Source organism: Mirounga leonina, unplaced genomic scaffold (genome assembly GCF_011800145.1).
Source record: "Mirounga leonina isolate KUSES-001 unplaced genomic scaffold, KU_Mleo_1.0 Mir_106, whole genome shotgun sequence".
NCBI classification, from domain to species: domain Eukaryota; kingdom Metazoa; phylum Chordata; class Mammalia; order Carnivora; family Phocidae; genus Mirounga; species Mirounga leonina.
In genome coordinates this window covers 5,943,828-5,961,758 of record NW_023270232.1, presented here as the reverse complement: position 1 = coordinate 5,961,758, position 17,931 = coordinate 5,943,828, and positions in this window count along the sequence as shown.

The window sequence follows — 17,931 nt, the reverse complement described above, 5'->3', positions numbered from 1 at the left end:
CAGTGACCTCATGGCTCACCACTGAGCCGGGAGCACCAGGGGGAGGCAGAAGGCTGGGCCCTCCATCAGTCCCCGGGGAGTGGCTTTTGGAAGGGGCACCCCTATCAAAGGGCAAATGGCCCAGATAGCCAAACACAAGCCACAGATTAGCTCCAAGACTACATGGGTTTATCGGTCACCTGCAGACATGTCAGCAGCTGCTGCCCATCGTGGGCTGGGGTGTTGAGCTGCGACAGCCTGGTCTCAGACTGGATCCGTCCAGAGCTGTCAGCTGTCAGCTCTGGGGACTCCTTGGCCTTTCCTCCTCCTCGATACAGGAGCACGAGTGACAGCCAAGGTGACGCTCAGCCCGCTTGCTTCCCTCCAACCTCCAGCCCCACAGCCTCAGTGACAGGAAGGACAATGAGGGACCCTTACTCCTCAACCCTCCGCCACCACCTGGGTGACAGCATCCATGGGGTCTTCTATCCCTCATCATGGCTCCCATGGGGCTCTTGCTCTTCCCTCTTCCAGAAAGCCATGTCTCTGTAGCACCCACCCTCATCACCGTAACTATAAAGATCTGTGAAGGTCTGAGATGTTACCCTCCTTGTGGGCTCACCCTCTTTTCCGGAGGAAGACACTAAATGCCTGGGTCAGAGACCAAGGACTTTGTTGTTCATGGCATGGTGGGCTGAGTGAGCTTCTCCTTCCCTGATGCCAAGTCCCATGGGGCCAAGTTGGAGGTGGGCCCTGGTGGATGCTGGGCCCATAGTGGGTTGGTGTCGCAGTTGAGGAACCCTGAGTTTAGGAAATGCCCGTCTTACAAGGGAGCTGCTAGCAAATGGCCCTGCCCTGGAAAAAGACAAGATCATTACATGCCAGGGCCATCTGCTATGCAAAAGTCCTCAAAAATGTGGTCCAGAACCAAAGCTATTCAGGAGACAGTCTCCTTAGAATCATGTCCCAACAAATACGGTGGAAATAATGCACGTCTGTGAGCTGTGCAGAAAGAGGCCACCTGTCTCCTTAAGTGCAAGGGCAGTGGGGAACTACATCCTTTTTTCCCTTGGCTGAGCCCTGACTCGGACTAGAGCATCGAGAAGCAGGGTCTGAGACACCCAGGGGAAGGCTGCTGGGGGAACCAGGTACCTGGGGTCCAAGAGAGGGAAGGAGGCTGCAGAACGGGCATCGGAACTGATAAGGGGGCTCCGGGAGCCCAGCCTGTGACTTAGGTGACCTGTTTGTGTCTGCTCCCAAAGAACCCCCACCCATGGGACTTCCCTGCTTGATCCACCTGACCTCCCCGATCCTAGCAAAAGGGAAGGCCCCAGGGGAATCCTGATCTCATGCAGCTGGTAGGAACCTGAGGGCTCCACGAATTTAGCCCAGAGGTTAAAGCCTTGGCCCTGGCGTCAGACTGGGACAGGTTCAAGCCCGGAGCAAGCCACCTCACCTCTCAAGTGCCTCGCTTTCCTTCTACGTAAAATTGAAAGAATAAAGGTAGCTCCTCATGAGAGATCTTGTAAAGATTAACCCACCAGTCCATGGCAAGTGCTAAGCTATCATGAAGCAGCTGCACCATGAATGATGACCGCTTGTTTCCCAGCGATGGTTCTGGTGGGAAAACTAAAGACAGAAAGTAGAAGCAGACTGGCCAAGGTCCCACAGCAAGAGAACATAAGCTCTGTATTCCAACCCAGGTACACCAACCTCCCTCCCAAGACGCCCACCACCAACTGGGGCTGTCCAATCCACTAACCCCACTTCCTTCCTTCCACCCCTTCTCTCCCACTCGGCAGCCCAGCACCCCCCCACCTTGGGTGGTCGATGCCTGGCCAAGGGGATTCCACCCACTGTCCTAGGTTTGTCCTGTCAAATGCACACCCCGGAAGGGCTCCAGGAAAGTCCGAAATGCTTGTGACTTTCGGAACATTTCTTAACCCCCTCAAGCCTCAGTTTCCCTATCTGTAAAATAGGAAACTCAGAGCTGGTTTATAGGACTGTGGTGAGGACTGCTATATGCAGAGTACTTAGCAGAGTGCCAGGCACGTGATAAGGACTCAACCAATGTCAGCTGTTACTCTGACTGCATTTAGTAGTATTATCCTAAATGAAGACACCTAGATCTGGGGGCTTTGTGGAGTCTCTGCTCCAAATGAGAGCAGGTGAGGGGGTGCTGACCATGATTAAGTGGCTCACACACGCACTTCTGTCAGAAAGGCCTGGAAGCAGAGCGAGTACATAGTGCCACAATGGAGGAAGGACACGGCGGCCACCAGCTGGACTCAGCTCTCTGGGGTCCCTCTGGGGTCCCTCACCGGAGTGGAAAGATGACCACAATGTGCACAGCTGTCTGATGGAGGTCCCCACCGGGCTCTCTCACGTTCACAATGACTCCATATAATCTGCTGGGCAGGTGGGGACCAACACTCCTGTTTACAGATGTGGAAAAAGCCTCTGGGCCACAGTTCCACGGGCCCAGAACTGGAACCTGTCCAGCAGAGCGCCCAAGGTCCCACAGAGGCAGAGGTCCCAGTGGGGCCAGAGCCAGCTGGCTCTGCAGCATCTAGAGGGCCTCTGTCCTACTGCTCACAGGTCGGGTTAAGCGTGGGCTGGGTGCATGGCTGGGGTCACCAGCTTGTCTTTGCCTGGCTTCTCCAGTTCGGGCATTGCCAGTCCTGGGCACACTGAGATGGGCGTGCACCCCTGTGCACCCTCAGTGGAGCCATCCCCAGCTTCTGCTGTGCACCCCACCCTAGCTGCACCATCGCCTAGGAGACCTCCCCGCGCAGGAGGTGGAGGTACTAAAAAGAGGGTCAGGTGTGTCCGAGTCAGCAGTGGGGAGGTTGAAAGGAGGAAGGAGGCAAGAAGCTGCAGAGATCTGTCTCTTCCACTCCCTTTGCAGGCTCCGCTCCCCATGAGCTAGTGTCCCCCCGCTACCCCCATCTCTGCAGCTCCATGCTTCTCCTCCTGGGGCTCCCCTCCTGCCTGCCTCCTGGCTGGTGGCGGAGAGCAAGGATGTGACCAGCCACCAGTGCTTGGGCTCCTTCCTGGGGGACACAACGCTTCCAGCAGCCTGATGGCCCCTGCGTCCTCTGCCACAACACCCTGCAGCAGGGTGCCCTTCAGCACCTGCCCTGGCCCTCCCCAGCTGCCAGCATTACCTGGCCAGGGCCACATCCGGCTGTCGTGAAGTGGCCCAGGATTTGGCTGCTAGTATCCACAGTGATTGGCAGGTCCGACTGGACATGGCCCAGATGCCAGGGGTCAATGTGACTGTGGCTGTGACTGGCCCCACTCCAAGGCAGCCAACTCCAAGGCCCTGAAGATGTGCCAGGACCACAAACTTGGTGGCGTATCAGTTCTACAGGTTGTCAGGCACAGGGGTGAGGCCTGCTGGATGGCTGGCGGGGGCAGATTAAGTGCTTAATGCAGTGTCTGCCCCTGGTAGATGCTCAAAACAGTCATTTTTAATTTGACCTTTCATCCCCAATATCACAGTGTGCACCCTCCCCTTCCAGCTCCCTTGCCCCCATGGTTCGGTACCCTCTAGATGTATAGCTCCTAACTGGCACCCTTCCCAAATCGGACATTTATCCCTTAGGTGATAGGGAAGCATGGACAGTGGTTGGGCAGGGGCTGTGTGACAGGCCATGGGAGAGATGGGGGTTGGGGGGCTGGCCCAGGATGCTGCCCACAGGTTCGGGAAAGGGCAGACTCTCTGAGAAGAAGCTGGGTGAATATACTAGACAGTTCGCAGCAGTCGGGGGAGAGGCTTGGAGGAGAAGGGGGAGCACATAAAGATGACCCCACTGGTTCTTGCCTTGGTGATTGCGGATGGGTGGGAAACATCCCCTGAAATGGAGAAGAAAAGATCAAGAGGGAGAGGGAAGAGCTCATTTGGAACAAGGTGAGTTTGAAGTTTCTGGAACAACCATGGGGGCCCACCCCCGGCATGCAGTGAGCACCCATGCCTGGAATTCCTGGGCGATGAGAGATCTGAGAATCATCAGCCTCTGGGTGGCAACAGAAGCCACAGGGATTGGTGAGCTGACTCTGGGGCCAAAGCAGTCAGGAGAGAGGCTTGATGGTAGAATTAAAACAACACTGACTCCTAGTAGCTGAAGGTCTCGTCCTCTGAGTTTTTTGACTCCTGGGCAATTTGCTGACCGTCTTATGGGACAGGATTAATTTTCAACCCCTTCTGTACATAACTCTCCAGCCCCTGTGCCAGGTACTTAATTCCCATCCTTGAGACACGTTCTTCAGTAGGATTCTGGGTCCTTCCGTAAATGGCACTTCCAGTGACTTCCCCTCCTCTCCAAGGTAGATGGATATGCAAATTACATCTCCATCATCTCCCTTGCCAAACCCTGGTGTTTGGGGCTTTTTGCTTTTATCTTTTAACTTTGGGCATGAAAATTTTCAAATATATACAAAAGCAAAGAGTATAAGAAACCTTCGTGTACCCATAAACAATCTTAAATAATTAACTTGTAGCTAATCTTCTTCATTTATACGCTCTGCACACCCCTACAGACACACACACACACACACACGCTCCATCCTCACCAGATTATATTGAGGCAAATTATAAATAGTTTAGTATGTATCTCTAAAATACAAGATCCCTTTAAAGAAAGTAAATTTCCATTTGAAGGGTAATATATATACTGAAAAGTGCACAAAGAGCATGTGCTCAAGAAATATAAGAAATCTACACCCCTAACTCATGTAAGTACTTCCCAGAACAAGCAATAAAGCATCGTGAGCTCCCCAGATGCCCCTCCATGTAGTCTCCCCATCCCTAACCCTTCACAAAATGATCACCATTCTGACCTCTGCCACCAAAGATTAGTTTTTCCTATTTTGAACTTCATATACGTGGACTCGTACAGTTTATATTCTGTTGTGTCTGGTTTCCTTCACTCAACATTTTACATGCAAGATTCATCCACCATTGTTTCCTGTGTTGGTTGTTGGCTATATTTTGTTGCTGTGCAGAATTCCACAGCATGAAGATACCACCGTTCATTCCCCCATCCTGTTGTAAGTAGACATTTGCATGGTTTCCATTTGGGCTGTTATAAATAACATTGCTATGACCATTCTTGTATGCAGCTTTGGTTGGACATAGCAATCATTTCTGGGGGGTATGTACACAGGATCGGGATTGCCTGACCATAGGATATATGTATGTTAATCTTTAAAAATCTTAAAAACCCATGGTTTAACCACGGGTTGTCTGTCTTTTTCTTATGGATTTGTAGAAGCTTATTTATATTCTGGATTTTAATCCTTTGTTGGACATGTCTATTAAAAAATGATTTCTTCTGGGGCGCCTGGGTGGTTCAGTCACTTAAGTGTCTGACTCTTGATTTCAGCTCAGGTCTTGATCTCATGGTTGTGAATTCAAGCCCCATGTTGGGTTCCATGCTGGGTTTGGAACCTACTTAAAAAAAAAAAAAAAAAAAAGGATTTCTCCTACTCTGTGGCTTATCCTCTTTACTCTTTTCATATCTTTTCATGAACAGAAATTCTTCATTTTCATAAATTCTAATTTATCCATTCTTCCTCTAGTAAGCCCTTTTAAAATCCTACTTAATAAATCTTTACCTCACCAAGGTCTTAAAGATAATCTCTTATGTTATCTTTTAGAAGCTTTACTATTTTTTTCATTTGGGTCTACATTCATCTAGAATTTATTTTTACATGAGGTAGAGTAAGGTTCAACATGCATGTTTTTCCTATATGGGTATTCAAATTTCACATATCATTTTTTAAAATTTTTATTTGTTTTTATTTATTTGACAGAGAGAGAGATAGCGAGAGCAGGAACACAAGCAGGGGGAGTGGGAGAGGGAGAAGCAGGCTCCCCGCCAAGCAGACAGCCCGATGTGGGGCTCAATCCCAGGACCCTGGGACTATGACCTGAGCCGAAGGCAGACGCTTAATGACTGAGCCACTCGGGAGCCCCTCATATATCATTTATTGAAAAGAACATTCTTTCATTGCATTTCAGTGACACATTTCTTGGAAATTTGGTGATCATATATGTGTGTCTGTCTCTGGACCCTATTCTGTCCATTGGTCTATTTTTCTATATGTATGCCAACACCATACTGACTCAATTACTATAGCTTTACAATAAGACTTTATATTTGGTGGTAAAAGTTCTGCATTCCAGCTTTGTTCTTCTTTTATATATCCTTGACTATCCTTGGCCTTTTGCATTTCCATATAGATTTTAGAATTGGCCTATAAATTTCCATATTAAAACAGGATTTTGTAGAATTGCCTTATATCTATAGATCAAATTGGGGAGAAATGACTACGCTACAACCTTAACTCTTCTAATTCATGAACATGGTATATCCCTCAATTACATTATTTACCTCAGTACTGTTTTGGAGATTTTTGTATAGCAGACATTCTTCATTAAAATTTTTCCTAGGAATTTGATGTACTATGATGTTATGATAAATGGAATCATTCTTTAAAATTTATTTTATAATCATGGCTGGTACACTGACTTGGAATCCAGGGGCATTGCTAATTTACTGTTAATTCAATAGTTTATGATTAGATTCTTTTCAATTTTCGATGTACTTAATACACCATCTTCATAAAGTGATAATTTCATTTCTTTCTTTCCAATCATATGCCTTTATTTCCTTTTCTTGCTTATTGTACTAACTACAACCTTCAATATAATGTTGAATAAAATTGGTGAAAAGAAGCACACTTGTCTTTTTCCCATTTTTCAAGGAAAAGCTTTTACTATGTCACCATTAAGTATGATGTTAGCAGTAGTTCTCATCTATTTTTAGATTTTATTAAGAGTTTTTATCATGACTGGGTATTAAATTGTATCAAGTGCTTTTCATATACCTGAAAAGGGTCTACTATCCAGAATATATAAACAACTTTTACAACTCAACAATAAGAAAAATAACTTACTTTTTAAATAGGCAAAGTATTTGAATAGACATTTCTCCAAAGAAAGTATACACAATGACCAATAAACACATGAAAAGATGTTCAACATCATTAGTTTTTAGGAAAATGCAAATCAAAACCACAATGAGATGCCATTTCACATGCACTAGGATGGTATAATCAAAAGGACAAATGACTACAAATGTTAACTAGGCTGTAGAGAAATTGGAACCTTCATACACTGTTGGTGGGAATGTAAAATGGTGCAGCTACTTTGGAAAATGGTTTGGCAGTTCCTCAAAAAGTTAAACCTGGAGTTACCATATGACCCAGGAATTCCACACCCAAGAGAAATGAAAATGTAGATTCACACAAAAACTTGTACATGAATGCTGACAGCTCCATTGTTTATAATAGTCAAAAAGTGGAAACAATCCATCAACTAATAATTAAATAAACAAAATGTGGTATAACTATACAATGGAATATTATTTAGACATAAAACAAATAAAGTACTAATAAGTGCTACAACATGGACAAACTTTGAAAGCCTTATGCTAATTGAATGTACCCAGACACACAAGAACACATATACTTGTCATATGATTCCATTTGCATGAAATTTCTAGAATAGGCAAAGCCATAGAGAGGAAAAGTGGATTAGTTGTTGCCAGGGACTGGCACAAGGAGGGGAGGAGAGAATGGGGAGTGACTACTAATGGATATGAGGTTTCTTTTCGGGGTAATGAAAATGTTCTAACACTACATAGTGGTGATGGTTGCACAACATTGTGCATGTACTTAAGACTACTAAATTTTACACTTTAAAAGAGTGGGTTTTCTGGTATGAATATCTTAATTAAAAAAATAAAAACAGTTTTACAGCTGATATATAGAGTTAAATTGACTTATAATCCAAATTATTCTTAACAATCTCTCAGGAAGGCATAACATTGGAGACAATGACCCTGAATAAATCAGTTGATTTCTATATAAAGACAATATTTTATACAACAAAAAAAGGAAAAACATTTTTTTTCTAGGTTTGGGATTATTCAGACATTTCATTCCATGTAAATTTTGGTAAGCTATTGCTTTAAGGAAATGTATTGATTTTATCTAAATTGTCAAGTTTATTGGTATAAAATCATTCATAATAACTTCTTATGATCTTTTTAATGTATGTAGGCTCTGTACTGATAATGCTTTTTCATTCCTGATACTGTCGATTTGTACCTCTTCCCTCTCTTTGTCTATATCAGCCTTGCTAAGGGTTCATAAATTTTATTTATCATTTAAAAAACCAAGCTATGGCTATTAGTTTTCTTTATTATATATTTGCTTTCTGATTCATTACTTTCTTCTCCTCATTATTTCCTTCCCACACTGTTTGGATTTAATCTGTTGTCCTTTTTAACACCTGGAAATGGTTTTTTGATTATTGATAGTAAATCCTTCTCTCTTTTTTTGATGTGTGTATTTATGACTATAAATTTTCTCCTAAGTATGATGTTAGTCGCATCCCACATATTTTGGTATGTCCTGTTTTTATTATCATCCAGTTGAAAGTATTTTTCAATTTATTCCTTGACTTAGGGTTATTTTGAAAGAATTTAATTCCCAAACATTTGGGGATTTTCTTTTGTTTTTTGTTCATAGAATTGATTCTAACTTAATCCATTGAGTCATAGAATACTGTCTGTAAAATTTCAACCTTTTGAAATTGAATTCATTTTCTAGACTTATTTTATGGCCCATTATATGGCCAATTTAGAGAAATATTTAATGCGCACTGGAAAAGAAGATTTATTTCTTTAGCACATGGATGCAGTGCTCTATACACATCAATAGAGCCAAGTTTATCAATCATGCTGTTCAAATCTTCTATATCAATACCGATTTTATTGTTGTTTACTTACTTAGTCAGTTATAGAGAGAGGGAGGATAAAGTCTTTCACTGTGATTGTGTATTTACTCTGTCCCACTGCTTGAGTTTTCTTCTTTAGGTTCTCTTTTACACAGAGGTTGGATCTTCTCTGTCTTCCATATCTATCTCTTTCTCACATGTCTTTTCTTTTTCACTCCCCAGTTTATTTTTATTTCTTTTTAACTTTCCTCCTTTTCATCTATTTCTCTAATGATATTATTTGTGTTATTTGTTCATTCTCGTAGTCACTCTAGTTTTTTTTTTTTCATTTCTGACATGGTTTTTCTTTTTAGAAAAGAAAAATTGTCTTTCTTAACTCTATGTGAGCTCTTTTCAAGTCTTCCTTTTGTCCAATCATCTCATTTATTAATTTTTATGATCCTGAGTTAAGCTTTAATTTCATAGCTTCCATCATTTAAAAAAAATTCTTTTAGCTCATTTTGAAATATTAAATTAAAATTTTCGTTTGTTTGTGGGCAAGTCTTTCTAGGGGCCTTCATGGTCTGATGGCCTGTTATTATGCTCATTAGTCTCTTTTCTTATAAGAACTCTGAATGGAGCTGGGTTCCTTCTCTGCAATCCTATTCTGTTGCCCGTGTTTAAGTGAGATAGGCTTCCCTGTACTCCTAAGTGGGGAGAATGGGAGAGGATTTCTTGGCTAAGATTCATGACTCTAGGGCTCCATCTTCAGTTGTACTGAAAAATGTCTTTGAAACTGCCTTCAGAGGAGTTTGAGAACTGTTTCCTCTGGTACCCCCCCCCCGTGTGTGTGTGTGTGTGCGCGTGCATGCACGCGCGTGCGCACGTGTTGTGCATGCAGGCATTCACAGAAACCTGGGTCCCCTATTTTATCTGGATCTTCTCCCTACTTGGCTCTGCGCTGTCCTTTTGTTTACTTCTAGCCATTTCCCCTCAGTGTAGGGCTTTGTCCTAGAAGAGATATTTGGCTAATGAATTCCAACATTTCATAGGGAGATGCCATGTGTTCTTGGGAGGATTAATTTACATCATGATTGTAAAGCATTCCCCAAGGTTCCTGGCAGATAGTATTAGACATAGGATATTTATAATAGTTATAATTATTAATGCCTACCACCTTGTACCATACATATTAGTCCTACCCCTAAACACTCTCTCTTTCTTGCCTCCATGCCTCTGCTCCTGCTATTCCTTTCCCTGAAAAACTTCTGCACAATCTCTGTCACCTACCAATCCTTCAAGAGCATCCTATTCTGGTTATATGAGTGGGTTAACTGAACCCAACCACCACTCTGGACCACTGTAGCTCCATTTCTAAGCCACACATCCTAAACCTCCTCTAAGATTTTATGCCAATGCCCTAACTTTTATTTAGATTTTCTGTCCTATGCCAAGCCTTTTACATATATTACCTCTTAATCCCCACAGCAAAACCCTGATTATAGGTATAATTGGGTAGATCTAATTATTGGCCTTATTTTACATTTATGGACAATGAGGTTGAAAGAGATTAGATGCTTATGCCAAGGTTGATTGTTGGTTGTAATAAAGCAGGTATTTTGACCAGGTGGTCTGGTTCCCAAGACTATAAGCTTGATCATGGTGCTACAACTCTCTGGATTGTAGTCTCCATTAAGGATGGAGTCCTGGCTTATATGCCTTTGTAACTCTCTCTGTAATCATCAGTTCCTAGCAGCACCCAGCACACAGTAGGTGTTCAGCAAAGATTTAATCGTGAGCTACAGTAGATGAATGTGCACAGTACGTTGTGCTGCTTAAATGCACAGGGCTGTGAGGTTTTAGGAAGAAACTTTTCTAGCTGAAAGGCAGATGGAAAAGTCTCAGACACTGCTCAATTTCTTCCAAAGAGTCATTAGTCAGACTCTTACTCAGAATTTCTTTTTTTCTTTTTTCCATTCAGGTTTGAGCTCAGTGAGATGTTTATGTTGTCACAAGCCCTTGGCCACTAATAACTCATCGCAAAACTCCCAGACATGGCTAGGCACAGTGCTGAGAACATTCAGAAAAGCCACACCAACTTTCTGAGCTCTATAATCTGAGGCCACCACTCTCACAGAGAAATCCCAGACCTACTGTTCTTTAATAGAAATATCAGAAAATTGAAAGCTCACTGATGAGTTAGAAATCCAGTTTTTCCAGACGTTGGAATTTCACTTGGATGTGGATTTACTAGGCAGCTGTATGTGAGCTGGACTCCTGAGAAAGCACTGGCCTTGAGCCAGAAAACCAGGGTTTGGTCCCTGCTCTGCCACTTGTTGGCTGTGTAATGTTGGGCAAGTACCTCTTCTTGTTTGTTCTTTGTTTTTTCTCATTGAAAAAACAATTAGGGATAACAACATTCTGCTTATGTCACAACATTGTTAGGCATAGACAAAAATAATGTATGTGAAGGTCTTTGTAAGCTAGAAAGTCTGTGCCATATAAAATCAAGAAGGTAAGCCATGGAAGCCAGTTGGGAAGGCTGGGCTGCCATTTTCTCAACAGCCATGATGGCACCACTGAAGCAGATGGGTGAGCCAAGAAGGCAGCCTGGTGAAAGTGGAGAATGGAGCAGAGAAAGGAAAGGAGATGAAGGCCATGTCATCTGAAAGAGAAATACAGAACACACAGGAGGAGAGAACGAGGAGCCTGATGTCTTTCTGGTTTCCACAAGTACAGGCATTCTGGGTGATTTCCACAGTAGGCTCTCCTTATAGCAACCTCATTATTCACAAAAGATTCAATTTCTACGACAACATCATTTCCATGATATGTACATTAGCAAACTGGAGTCTTATTTTTTTTTTTTAAGATTTTTTTTATTTAAAGATTTTATTTATTTATTTGACAGCGAGAGACAGCGAAAGGAGGGACACGGGCAGGGGGATTGGGAGAGGGAGAAGCAGGCTTCCCGCCAAGCAGGGAGCCCGATGCGGGGCTCGATCCCAGGACCCTGGGATCATGACCTGAGCCGAAGGCAGACGCTTAACGACTGAGCCACCCAGGCGCCCCTGGAGTCTTATTTTATTAATCAATAGAGATTAATGTGATGGGATAAACTGCAAACCAAGGGTATGACCAATGCCCTCTTAGTGCCACTTAAGTTGGGTCAATCTCACATAAAAATGTTGTCAGGGGCACCTGGGTGGCACAGTTGGTTAAGCGACCAACTCTTAATTTCTGGTTAGGTCATGATCTCACGGTTGTGAGATCAAGTCCAGCATGGGGCTCCATGCTCAGTGAGGAGTATGCTTGAGATTCCCTCCCTCTGCCCCTCCCCTCTCTAAATAAAAATAATAAAATAAAATAAGATTGTCCAAGCATGCTCTTTCACTCTCTCTCTCTCAAATAAATAAATAAATCTTTTCAAAAAAATGTTGTCAGTATGTAACCACCACAAACCTGGTCATAGCCATCGTCTACCATGGGCTTAGACTTCTTTGTTGAAACAGGAAAAAATTTCCCCTTCATTTAATGGTGTGTGAATTAACTGGTGATTGCTATACTTACCAGTTTTGTGCATCTTTTGGAATGAAATAGAGTAGAATAGATTAGTCTAGCACATAGTAGGTGATCAATAAACATTTATTTCATTCAATATTATTGAATGAAATATTTATTGAATAAATAACATTTGTGAGATCAAATATTGTAGAATAATTATTCTTAAAATCTACCTTGCTGCAAAAACACCTAGAAAGGCTGAGTTAAATACAACGACATGTATCAGAAAGCATAGATGAAATTGAAAATAAGTGAGAAATATCCCAAGGAGTCAAAAACTGAAGAAGTAAGAACTAAAGAGAAAAGCAGGCCAACCAGCCATGGATGCCCTGAGGCACATGCCAATCCAGGAAAACCAGATCCGGAGTCATAATGACCACAGAAGTAAAAGGCAATAATGTCTTAGGGGAGGGGGAGGGGAATGGAAGCTGAGATCATCCCACATAAAGCTTAAATAAATTCTCCATGGGCTAATAAAGTCAACGGAAGTGTAGACTAGAAAAAGGATCTATTTACTAGGAAAAGGAATCAAGGAAGATACTTGTTTGTGTCAGTCTCAAATCTGAGTAAAACGACAGTCTCTCCTAAAACCTAGTAACCACAGACTTACTCTCCCTACATTTGTGGTTCAATTTTACCCTACTGCTATAGGGCAAACTATGCCAAGCCAACAAATGAACATAAATAGGTGGGTGGGTAAAGCTGGGAGGTGCCTCACAAAAGCAAGTGCAAAAGAATATTCTTAGCCCAGGCTTTGCAGGATGCCCACAGGTAAAGAGAGGCCAAGCATGAGAACACAGTCTAAACTACAGGCAAAACACCCGGGATACAAGCCACCAAGAGGGCAGATTCCATTGATAGAACAAGATAAAGAATTAGATGCACCAAAGTCTTCGGATATTGGCATGCCTAGATGTGAAATTTTAAATAAGTATGTTTGAATGTTTTAAAACTTTTTATTTTATTTTTTTTTTAAGATTTTATTTATTTATTTGACGAGAGAGACACAGCAAAAGAGGGAACACAAGCAGGGGGAGTGGGAGAGGGAGAAGCAGGCCTCCCGCCGAGCAGGGAGCCCGATGTGGGGCTCGATCCCAGGACCCTGGGATCATGACCTGAGCCGAAGGCAGACGCTTAACGACTGAGCCACCCAGGTGCCCCGTTTTAAAACTTTTTAAAGAATATAATCACAATGCATAATCACAGAATTCGGAACAGAATGAAAACATAATCACAAATTTGGAACTGAGTGAAACAGAGATCTTATAAATAAAAAATAAATCACTGAAAGTAAAAATTAACTGAAGAAAAATCTGGAAGACCACACATTCTGTAGGTAAGGTGGAGGTAAAACCAATTCACTCATGCATTGTTGGTAGAGTGAAAACTGAATGCCAACCCTATGGAGAGTGTTTGTTGTGTGTGTGTATGTATGAAGACACACTTCTATATGCATGTATATATCCACTATATATGTATATGTGTAAAGTATGTATAGATATGCATGTATATATATGTAAATTGTGTGTGTGTGTGTGTGTGTTTTATGTAGGATCCACACCCAGCATGGAGCCCAATATGGGGCTTGAACTCATGACCCTGAGATCAAGGTCTGAGCTGAGATCAAGAGTCAGATGCTTAACCAAAAGAGCCACTCAAGTGCCCCTGTGTGTATGTACTTCTATATGTGTTATACACAACAAAATTGAACACTCATAATGTTCTGATCCAGCAAATGAGTTATGTATGGGTTATGCAACTGCAACATTGTAAGAGCAAAAGACTGTAAATAACTCAAAGGGCCATCAGGAGGAGGCTGGTAAAATAAATTATGTTTCATCTATGTAATGAAATACTATGCAACCATTTAAAAAAATAAGAGAATGAGGAAACTCCCTAATATTGAAGAGGAAAGATCTCCAAAGTATACTATTTTAAAACAAAATAAAAGCACAAAGCAAGATGTATAACATGCTTCCTTTTATGTGAGGAAGGAAGAAAATAAGAAAGCATTTTTACTAGTATTTACTTATATTTGTACAGGGGGATAACTCCAAGAAGACACCAAAGAAACAAAAAAAGAGAAAGAAAAAAAGTGGCAACCGTTGAGGCAGGTTGGAATGGGGCAGGAGTGAGGTTATTCACTAAATATGTTTTTACATTGTTTGGATGTTTGCATCTTGGTAAATGTATGAGCTAATCTAAAAAACTCAATGGATGGATTAAATCGCAGACTAGACACAGAGAAAGCAAGCGTTAGGGAACTGGAACAAAGAAGGGGAGAAAAACCAACGAGCACACGGACAGACACACAAAAAGTAGGAAATAAGAAAAAGAGCATGACAGACAAGAAGGAGAGAGTGAGGGGCCTTGTTGCATCGCTGCTGGGCACCCCACAAGGCAAAACTAGAGTGAGCCGGGGAGATGGGGTATATGAAGGGATGATGGCCAAGATGCTTTCCAGAATGAGGAAAGATGAGAATCCTCAGATTTAGGAAGAACAAACCCCAAAGAGGATAAATTAAGAAGAAAGTCATATCTAGATACACATTTTGTAGTAAGCTTTCAAAAAATCAAAAATGAAAAGATCTTAGAAACAGTCCCTGCTCCCCCCAATAGATGAATTCTCTACACAGAATAATATGTAAACAACAGCCACGATGAAAGACAGGAACAGCGAAATGACCTCAAAGTGCCGAGAGGTGTCAACCATCAGGGACTTCAAAGTGTCAACTCGCTAAAATGATGATCCAAAACCGAGGGTGAAATAAAGACGTTTCAGGCAAACAGAAACTGAGAGCAGGCGCTGCCAGAGACATTTCCAGTGCACAGTACTTTAAGGAAAAGAAAAAAAAAACGATCCAAGAAAGCTCAGAGATGAAAGACGAAGGAGCAAAGAAATTGACAAATGTGTGAATAAGTATAAACAAACGTTGACAGTATCCTCTAATAGCACCAATGACTAAGTTAGTACAGGAAGAGTAAGACTGAACAAAAGTCCCGGACGACAATACCCCAGAGAATGAGAAAGGGTGATTTTAGTTAACGGCATCCTAAGGTCATGAAATCCCTAGAAAGGAGAACAATGAGAAACTTTCGACCTTGCTAAGAATGCATGTTAGCCTTTTTAAGGGCAACCACTAGAGAATCAGAAGGGCTCTAAGAGTCAACCGGCACAGAGAAAAGAATGTGACTTTTTTAAAAGTTCCGTCAATCTAAAAGAAGGCAGGAGAAGGGGCGCCTGGGTGGCTCAGTCGGTTAAGCGTCTGCGTTCAGCTCAGGTCATGATCCCAGGGTCCTGGGATGGAGCCCCGCATCGGGCTCCCTGCTCCGCGGGAAGCCTGCTTCTCCCTCTCCATCTGCCGCTCCCCCCTGCTTGTGCGTGCTCTCTCTCAAATTAATAGATAAAATCTTAGAAGAAAAAGGCAGGAAAAGAGGGGAGAAAGCATGGAAAGCAGGCCATTGATCAAACACATCACGGTAGAAATAAACTCTCACAGAACAATAAATATAAATGAACCTAATTCAGGGTCACACTGCCAACTACCCAGATTGGGTGACATCACAAAATCCAATGACTTGTGGTTAACGAGACCCACCTGAAACATAAAAACAAAGGGAATTTAAAGGTAAGATGAAAGATCTCCCTGTGAGGACTAATCGAAAGAAGGTTGGCACACTGAACAATGGTCAAGATGGTAAACTTCATGTTATGTGTATTTTACCACAATTAAAAATAATTAAATTAAAAAAGAAAATTGGAATAGCTCTATTAAGATCTGACTAAATTTATATTTGGGGGGGAGAAGCATCATTTGGGGTGGTTTAAAGAATTTAATTCACCGGGAAGACAAAGCAATACTAAACTTGTTTAATAAAATAGCCTCAAACATATAAAGCCAAAGTTGACAGAACTCTCATTGCAGGAGAAAATCTATAGGTCTTGAACAATCTGTCTTCACAGAGCGAGAGTTTAACATGATTTCCTTAGGAATTAAAATATCAAGAGACCGTAGTTTTGAACATAGTACGCTGCAACAAAAAATCAACCAACAGATATTCTTCTCACGTACACAGGAACATTTACCAAAACATTTAGTTAACCACCGAGAAAATTTCAACCAGCATCGAAGAATGGCTTTCATCCAGACACGTCCTGCTACAGTGTGACTATATTAGAAATCACTAGCCAAGTGATAGTATTTAAAACCCCATTTTCGGGGCGCCTGGGTGGCTCAGTTGGTTGGGCGACTGCCTTCGGCTCAGGTCGTGATCCTGGAGTCCCGGGATCGAGTCCCGCATCGGGCTCCCTGCTCGGCAGGGAGTCTGCTCCTCCCTCTGACCCTCCCCCCTCTCATGTGCTCTCTGTCTCTCTCATTCTCTCTGTCTCAAATAAATAAATAAAATCTTTTAAAAAAATAAAAAAATAAATAAAAATAAAACCCCATTTTCTTGAAAATGTAAAAAACATAGTTTTAAATAACTCACAGGTTAAAGAAAAATCAGGACTTTTAGAAAATGTTAAGAAACCAGGCAGTAGTGAAGAAAGACTTCCTACCAAAACTGTAGAGAAGCAGTTTAAAAGATTTTTAGGGCAATGTAGAGCCTTAGGTGTTTACATTAAAAAGGAACAAAAATGAAAATTAACGAGCTAAGGACTTAAGAAGTTTGTAAGGGGTGGCTGAGTGGCTCTTGGTTTCGGTTAAGGTCATGATCTCACGGTCGTGGGATCGAGCCCTGTGTGGGGCTCCGCGCTCAGCACGGAGTCTGCTTCAGATTCTCTCTCCCTCTGCCCCTTCCCGTGCTCAGGCTTTCTCTCTCTCTAAAATAAATAAATAAAATCTTTTTTTTAAGTTAGTAAAAGAACAGTAGAAGGAGTTCAAAGAATATGGGAAAAAGGAAGGAAATTAAAAGGTAAGAATGAAAGTGATCAAACAGGAAATAATGATTCGATAGAGAGGATCAATAAAGCCAAGAGCAGCTTCTTTGAAAAAAATAATAAAAGATAGAAAAATCTTTAGCAAGACTCATCTAAAAAAAAGAGACAATGATAAAAACCTGTGATCAAAAAGAAAACATCGCGGGCGCCTGGGTGGCTCAGTCGTTAAGCGTCTGCCTTCGGCTCAGGTCATGATCCCAGGGTCCTGGGGTCGAGTCCCGCATCGGGCTCCCTGCTCGGCGGGAAGCCTGCTTCTCGCTCTCCCACTCCCCCTGCTTGTGTTCCTGCTCTCGCTATCTCTCTCTCTGTCAAATAAATAAATAAAATCTTTAAAAAAAAAAAAGAAAGAAAACATCGCTAAAAAGATTCAGAAAGATATTTTTTCTTTCTTTTTTTTTTTTTTAAAGATTTTATTTATTTATTTGACAGAGAGAGACACAGCGAGAGAGGGAACACAAGCAGTGGGAGTGGGAGAGGGAGAAGCAGGCTTCCCGTGGAGCAGGGAGCCCGATGCGGGGCTCGATCCCAGGACTCTGGGATCATGACCTGAGCTGAAGGCAGACGCTTAACGACTGAGCCACCCAGGCGTCCCAGAAAGATATTTTTTCTAAGAGCAAGAGAGAGAGAGAGAGACTACTATAAATAACTTCATGGTCACAAC